The sequence below is a fragment of the Natator depressus genome, chromosome 28 (genome assembly GCF_965152275.1).
Source record: "Natator depressus isolate rNatDep1 chromosome 28, rNatDep2.hap1, whole genome shotgun sequence".
In the NCBI taxonomy this organism is placed as follows: domain Eukaryota; kingdom Metazoa; phylum Chordata; order Testudines; family Cheloniidae; genus Natator; species Natator depressus.
This window is the reverse complement of record NC_134261.1, coordinates 9594920-9602419: the sequence shown is the minus strand read 5'-3', so window position 1 is coordinate 9602419 and position 7500 is coordinate 9594920. Positions and strand designations below refer to the sequence as shown.

General features: G+C 70.4%; 1 non-coding gene across 1 annotated transcript; it reads right to left on the bottom strand.

Moving 5' to 3' along the window:
• Positions 1-6203: 6203 nt before the first annotated feature.
• LOC141979534 (5S ribosomal RNA) lies at positions 6204-6322 on the bottom strand. The gene has a single exon (XR_012636943.1). It is a non-coding gene; the product is annotated as a 5S ribosomal RNA (ribosomal RNA).
• Between the last annotated feature and the right edge of the window lie 1178 nt (positions 6323-7500).

The following is a 7500-nucleotide window of genomic DNA, read 5'->3' as shown; positions in this document are numbered from 1 at the left end:
GGTTGACCTGGTGGCCGGACGGGAATTAAGCCCGGAGCCCGGGGCAGGGCGACCCCGGACGGACGGGGCTCCGCCGGCCCCTGCCCGCGGGGGCAGGCTCCGGGTTGACCTGGTGGCCGGAGGAGAATTAAGCCCGGAGCCCGGGGCAGGGCGACCCCGGACGGACGGGGATCCGCCTGGCCCCTGCCCGCGGGGGCAGGCTCCGGGTTGACCTGGTGGCCGCTCGGGACTTAAGCCCGGAGCCCGGGGCAGGGCGGCCCCGGACGGACGGGGCTCCGCCTGGCCCCTGCCCGCGGGGGCAGGCTCCGGGTTGACCTGGTGGCCGGAGGAGAATTAAGCCCGGAGCCCGGGGCAGGGCGACCCCGGACGGACGGGGCTCCGCCGGCCCCTGCCCGCGGGGGCAGGCTCCGGGTTGACCTGGTGGCCGGACGGGAATTAAGCCCGGAGCCCGGGGCAGGGCGACCCCGGACGGACGGGGCTCCGCCGGCCCCTGCCCGCGGGGGCAGGCTCCGGGTTGACCTGGTGGCCGGAGGAGAATTAAGCCCGGAGCCCGGGGCAGGGCGACCCCGGACGGACGGGGGTCCGCCTGGCCCCTGCCCGCGGGGGCAGGCTCCGGGTTGACCTGGTGGCCGGACGGGAATTAAGCCCGGAGCCCGGGGCAGGGCGACCCCGGACGGACGGGGGTATGCCGGCCCCTGCCCGCGGGGGCAGGCTCCGGGTTGACCTGGTGGCCGGAGGAGAATTAAGCCCGGAGCCCGGGGCAGGGCGACCCCGGACGGACGGGGGTCCGCCTGGCCCCTGCCGGCGGGGGCAGGCTCCGGGTTGACCTGGTGGCCGGACGGGAATTAAGCCCGGAGCCCGGGGCAGGGCGACCCCGGACGGACGGGGGTATGCCGGCCCCTGCCCGCGGGGGCAGGCTCCGGGTTGACCTGGTGGCCGGAGGAGAATTAAGCCCGGAGCCCGGGGCAGGGCGACCCCGGACGGACGGGGGTCCGCCTGGCCCCTGCCCGCGGGGGCAGGCTCCGGGTTGACCTGGTGGCCGGAGGAGAATTAAGCCCGGAGCCCGGGGCAGGGCGACCCCGGACAGACGGGGGTCCGCCTGGCCCCTGCCCGCGGGGGCAGGCTCCGGGTTGACCTGGTGGCCGGACGGGAATTAAGCCCGGAGCCCGGGGCAGGGCGACCCCGGACGGACGGGGCTCCGCCGGCCCCTGCCCGCGGGGGCAGGCTCCGGGTTGACCTGGTGGCCGGAGGAGAATTAAGCCCGGAGCCCGGGGCAGGGCGACCCCGGACGGACGGGGGTCCGCCTGGCCCCTGCCCGCGGGGGCAGGCTCCGGGTTGACCTGGTGGCCGGAGGAGAATTAAGCCCGGAGCCCGGGGCAGGGCGACCCCGGACAGACGGGGGTCCGCCTGGCCCCTGCCCGCGGGGGCAGGCTCCGGGTTGACCTGGTGGCCGGACGGGAATTAAGCCCGGAGCCCGGGGCAGGGCGACCCCGGACGGACGGGGCTCCGCCGGCCCCTGCCCGCGGGGGCTGGCTCCGGGTTGACCTGGTGGCCGCTCGGGACTTAAGCCCGGAGCCCGGGGCAGGGCGACCCCGGACGGACGGGGCTCCGCCTGGCCCCTGCCCGCGGGGGCAGGCTCCGGGTTGACCTGGTGGCCGGACGGGGAATAAGCCCGGAGCCCGGGGCAGGGCGACCCCGGACGGACGGGGGTCCGCCGGCCCCTGCCCGCGGGGGCAGGCTCCGGGTTGACCTGGTGGCCGCTCGGGACTTAAGCCCGGAGCCCGGGGCAGGGCGACCCCGGACGGACGGGGGTATGCCGGCCCCTGCCCGCGGGGGCAGGCTCCGGGTTGACCTGGTGGCCGGTTTGCTTTCGGGCCACCAGGTCAACCCGCTGCCTGTATGGGGTTGACCTGGTGGCCGCTTTCCTTCCCGGCCACCAGGTCAACCCGCTGAATGTATGGGGTTGACCTGCTGGCCGCTTTCCTTCCCGGCCACCAGGTCAACCCGCTGAATGTATGGGGTTGACCTGCTGGCCGCTTTTCTTCCCGGCCACCAGGTCAACCCGCTGAATGTATGGGGTTGACCTGCTGGCCGCTTTCCTTCCCGGCCACCAGGTCAACCCGCTGAATGTATGGGGTTGACCTGCTGGCCGCTTTCCTTCCCGGCCACCAGGTCAACCCGCTGAATGTATGGGGTTGACCTGCTGGCCGCTTTTCTTCCCGGCCACCAGGTCAACCCGCTGAATGTATGGGGTTGACCTGCTGGCCGCTTTCCTTCCCGGCCACCAGGTCAACCCGCTGAATGTATGGGGTTGACCTGCTGGCCGCTTTCCTTCCCGGCCACCAGGTCAACCCGCTGAATGTATGGGGTTGACCTGCTGGCCGCTTTCCTTCCCGGCCACCAGGTCAACCCGCTGAATGTATGGGGTTGACCTGCTGGCCGCTTTCCTTCCCGGCCACCAGGTCAACCCGCTGAATGTATGGGGTTGACCTGCTGGCCGCTTTCCTTCCCGGCCACCAGGTCAACCCGCTGAATGTATGGGGTTGACCTGCTGGCCGCTTTCCTTCCCGGCCACCAGGTCAACCCGCTGAAAGTATGGGGTTGACCTGGTGGCCGCTTTCCTTCCCGGCCACCAGGTCAACCCGCTGAAAGTATGGGGTTGACCTGGTGGCCGCTTTCCTTCCCGGCCACCAGGTCAACCCGCTGCCGGCATGGGGTTGACCTGCTGGCCGCAGAGGGGCAGGCTCCGGGTTGACCTGGTGGCCGGACGGGGATTAAGCCCCGGCTCGGAGCAGGGCAAGCCCGGGCGGAGGGGGGTCCGCTTGGCCCCTGCCCGCGGGGGCAGGCTCCGGGTTGACCTGGTGGCCGGACGGGAATTAAGCCCGGAGCCCGGGGCAGGGCGACCCCGGACGGACGGGGCTCCGCCGGCCCCTGCCCGCGGGGGCAGGCTCCGGGTTGACCTGGTGGCCGGAGGAGAATTAAGCCCGGAGCCCGGGGCAGGGCGACCCCGGACGGACGGGGGTCCGCCTGGCCCCTGCCCGCGGGGGCAGGCTCCGGGTTGACCTGGTGGCCGGACGGGAATTAAGCCCGGAGCCCGGGGCAGGGCGACCCCGGACGGACGGGGGTATGCCGGCCCCTGCCCGCGGGGGCAGGCTCCGGGTTGACCTGGTGGCCGGAGGAGAATTAAGCCCGGAGCCCGGGGCAGGGCGACCCCGGACGGACGGGGGTCCGCCTGGCCCCTGCCGGCGGGGGCAGGCTCCGGGTTGACCTGGTGGCCGGACGGGAATTAAGCCCGGAGCCCGGGGCAGGGCGACCCCGGACGGACGGGGGTATGCCGGCCCCTGCCCGCGGGGGCAGGCTCCGGGTTGACCTGGTGGCCGGAGGAGAATTAAGCCCGGAGCCCGGGGCAGGGCGACCCCGGACGGACGGGGGTCCGCCTGGCCCCTGCCCGCGGGGGCAGGCTCCGGGTTGACCTGGTGGCCGGAGGAGAATTAAGCCCGGAGCCCGGGGCAGGGCGACCCCGGACAGACGGGGGTCCGCCTGGCCCCTGCCCGCGGGGGCAGGCTCCGGGTTGACCTGGTGGCCGGACGGGAATTAAGCCCGGAGCCCGGGGCAGGGCGACCCCGGACGGACGGGGCTCCGCCGGCCCCTGCCCGCGGGGGCAGGCTCCGGGTTGACCTGGTGGCCGGAGGAGAATTAAGCCCGGAGCCCGGGGCAGGGCGACCCCGGACGGACGGGGGTCCGCCTGGCCCCTGCCCGCGGGGGCAGGCTCCGGGTTGACCTGGTGGCCGGAGGAGAATTAAGCCCGGAGCCCGGGGCAGGGCGACCCCGGACAGACGGGGGTCCGCCTGGCCCCTGCCCGCGGGGGCAGGCTCCGGGTTGACCTGGTGGCCGGACGGGAATTAAGCCCGGAGCCCGGGGCAGGGCGACCCCGGACGGACGGGGCTCCGCCGGCCCCTGCCCGCGGGGGCTGGCTCCGGGTTGACCTGGTGGCCGCTCGGGACTTAAGCCCGGAGCCCGGGGCAGGGCGACCCCGGACGGACGGGGCTCCGCCTGGCCCCTGCCCGCGGGGGCAGGCTCCGGGTTGACCTGGTGGCCGGACGGGGAATAAGCCCGGAGCCCGGGGCAGGGCGACCCCGGACGGACGGGGGTCCGCCTGGCCCCTGCCGGCGGGGGCAGGCTCCGGGTTGACCTGGTGGCCGGACGGGAATTAAGCCCGGAGCCCGGGGCAGGGCGACCCCGGACGGACGGGGCTCCGCCGGCCCCTGCCCGCGGGGGCTGGCTCCGGGTTGACCTGGTGGCCGCTCGGGACTTAAGCCCGGAGCCCGGGGCAGGGCGACCCCGGACGGACGGGGCTCCGCCTGGCCCCTGCCCGCGGGGGCAGGCTCCGGGTTGACCTGGTGGCCGGACGGGGAATAAGCCCGGAGCCCGGGGCAGGGCGACCCCGGACGGACGGGGGTCCGCCGGCCCCTGCCCGCGGGGGCAGGCTCCGGGTTGACCTGGTGGCCGCTCGGGACTTAAGCCCGGAGCCCGGGGCAGGGCGACCCCGGACGGACGGGGGTATGCCGGCCCCTGCCCGCGGGGGCAGGCTCCGGGTTGACCTGGTGGCCGGTTTGCTTTCGGGCCACCAGGTCAACCCGCTGCCTGTATGGGGTTGACCTGGTGGCCGCTTTCCTTCCCGGCCACCAGGTCAACCCGCTGAATGTATGGGGTTGACCTGCTGGCCGCTTTCCTTCCCGGCCACCAGGTCAACCCGCTGAATGTATGGGGTTGACCTGCTGGCCGCTTTTCTTCCCGGCCACCAGGTCAACCCGCTGAATGTATGGGGTTGACCTGCTGGCCGCTTTCCTTCCCGGCCACCAGGTCAACCCGCTGAATGTATGGGGTTGACCTGCTGGCCGCTTTCCTTCCCGGCCACCAGGTCAACCCGCTGAATGTATGGGGTTGACCTGCTGGCCGCTTTTCTTCCCGGCCACCAGGTCAACCCGCTGAATGTATGGGGTTGACCTGCTGGCCGCTTTCCTTCCCGGCCACCAGGTCAACCCGCTGAATGTATGGGGTTGACCTGCTGGCCGCTTTCCTTCCCGGCCACCAGGTCAACCCGCTGAATGTATGGGGTTGACCTGCTGGCCGCTTTCCTTCCCGGCCACCAGGTCAACCCGCTGAATGTATGGGGTTGACCTGCTGGCCGCTTTCCTTCCCGGCCACCAGGTCAACCCGCTGAATGTATGGGGTTGACCTGCTGGCCGCTTTCCTTCCCGGCCACCAGGTCAACCCGCTGAATGTATGGGGTTGACCTGCTGGCCGCTTTCCTTCCCGGCCACCAGGTCAACCCGCTGAAAGTATGGGGTTGACCTGGTGGCCGCTTTCCTTCCCGGCCACCAGGTCAACCCGCTGAAAGTATGGGGTTGACCTGGTGGCCGCTTTCCTTCCCGGCCACCAGGTCAACCCGCTGCCGGCATGGGGTTGACCTGCTGGCCGCAGAGGGGCAGGCTCCGGGTTGACCTGGTGGCCGGACGGGGATTAAGCCCCGGCTCGGAGCAGGGCAAGCCCGGGCGGAGGGGGGTCCGCTTGGCCCCTGCCCGCGGGGGCAGGCTCCGGGTTGACCTGGTGGCCGGTTTGCTTTCGGGCCACCAGGTCAACCCGCTGAATGTATGGGGTTGACCTGCTGGCCGCTTTCCTTCCCGGCCACCAGGTCAACCCGCTGAATGTATGGGGTTGACCTGCTGGCCGCTTTCCTTCCCGGCCACCAGGTCAACCCGCTGAATGTATGGGGTTGACCTGCTGGCCGCTTTCCTTCCCGGCCACCAGGTCAACCCGCTGAATGTATGGGGTTGACCTGCTGGCCGCTTTCCTTCCCGGCCACCAGGTCAACCCGCTGAATGTATGGGGTTGACCTGCTGGCCGCTTTCCTTCCCGGCCACCAGGTCAACCCGCTGAAAGTATGGGGTTGACCTGCTGGCCGCTTTCCTTCCCGTCCACCAGGTCAACCCGCTGAATGTATGGGGTTGACCTGCTGGCCGCTCTGCTTCCCGGCCACCAGGTCAACCCCCTGCCGGTATGGGGTTGACCTGCTGGCCGCAGAGGGGCAGGCTCCGGGTTGACCTGGTGGCCGGCAGGGACTTCAGCCCCAGGGCCCCTGGCAGGGCGACCCTGCCCTTGTTCCCCAGAAAAGGAGAGAGCTGGCTCGCAGCGGGAAAAGCTGCCTACGGCACCTGGGATTCCCAGGCGGTCACCCATCCAAGTACTAGCCAGGCCCGGGACGGTTTACCTTCCGAGATCGGACGGGATCGGGGGCCTTCCGTCCGGTATGGCCGTAGGCACTCGGCTCCGGTCCGCCTCGTCCCCTTTCCCTTACTGACTCCCCTGCCTCGGGTGGGCCCGATCCTTTTTTCCGTTTTTTTTTTTCGCTCCGGAGGCTTCATGAGCCCCCCCCCAACACCCCTTTGGGGGTCGGTGAAAATTTTTTTTTCAGACTTCCAGGGGCCCGATCCTGGCCGCGGGCACCCGGCTCCGGGCACCCGGCTCCGGGCCGCCTCGTCCCCTTTCCCTTACTGACTCCGCTGCCTCGGGTGGGCCCGATCCTTTTTTCCGTTTTTTTTTTTCCGCTCCGGAGGCTTCGTGAGCCCCCCCCAACACCACTTTGGGGGTCGGTGAAAAAATTTTTTTCAGACTTCCAGGGGCCCGATCCTGGCCGCGGGCACCCGGCTCCGGGCACCCGGCTCCGGGCCGCCTCGTCCCCTTTCCCTTACTGACTCCCCTGCCTCGGGTGGGCCCGATCCTTTTTTCCGTTTTTTTTTTTTTTTCGCTCCGGAGGCTTTATGAGCCCCCCCCAATACCACTTTGGGGGTCGGTGAAAAAAATTTTTCAGACTTCCAGGGGCCCGATCCTGGCCGCCGGCACCCGGCTCCGGGCACCCGGCTCCGGGCCGCCTCGTCCCCTTTCCCTTACTGACTCCCCTGCCTCGGGTGGGCCCGATCCTTTTTTCCGTTTTTTTTTTTTCGCTCCGGAGGCTTTATGAGGCCCCCCCTAACCGTTTTTGGGGTCGGTGAAAATTTTTAGTCAGACTTCCAGGGGCCCGATCCTGGCCGCGGCTTCGCAGGCTGGCCTGGGGGGGGGGGCATCTCTAGCTCCGGCCGCGGACGGCGAGACGCTCGGCCACCAGGTCAGCCCGGAGGAAAAGGCTGAAAAAAATGTCTAAGTCCCCCCGGGACACCAGGTCAACCCGGAGGAAAAGGCTGAAAAAAATGTCTAAGTCCCCCCGGGACACCAGGTCAACCCGGAGGAAAAGGCTGAAAAAAAGTCTAAGTCCCCCCGGGACACCAGGTCAACCCGGAGGAAAAGGCTGAAAAAAATGTCTAAGTCCCCCCGGGACACCAGGTCAACCCGGAGGAAAAGGCTGAAAAAAAGTCTAAGTCCCCCCGGGACACCAGGTCAACCCGGAGGAAAAGGCTGAAAAAAAGTCTAAGTCCCCCCGGGACACCAGGTCAACCCGGAGGA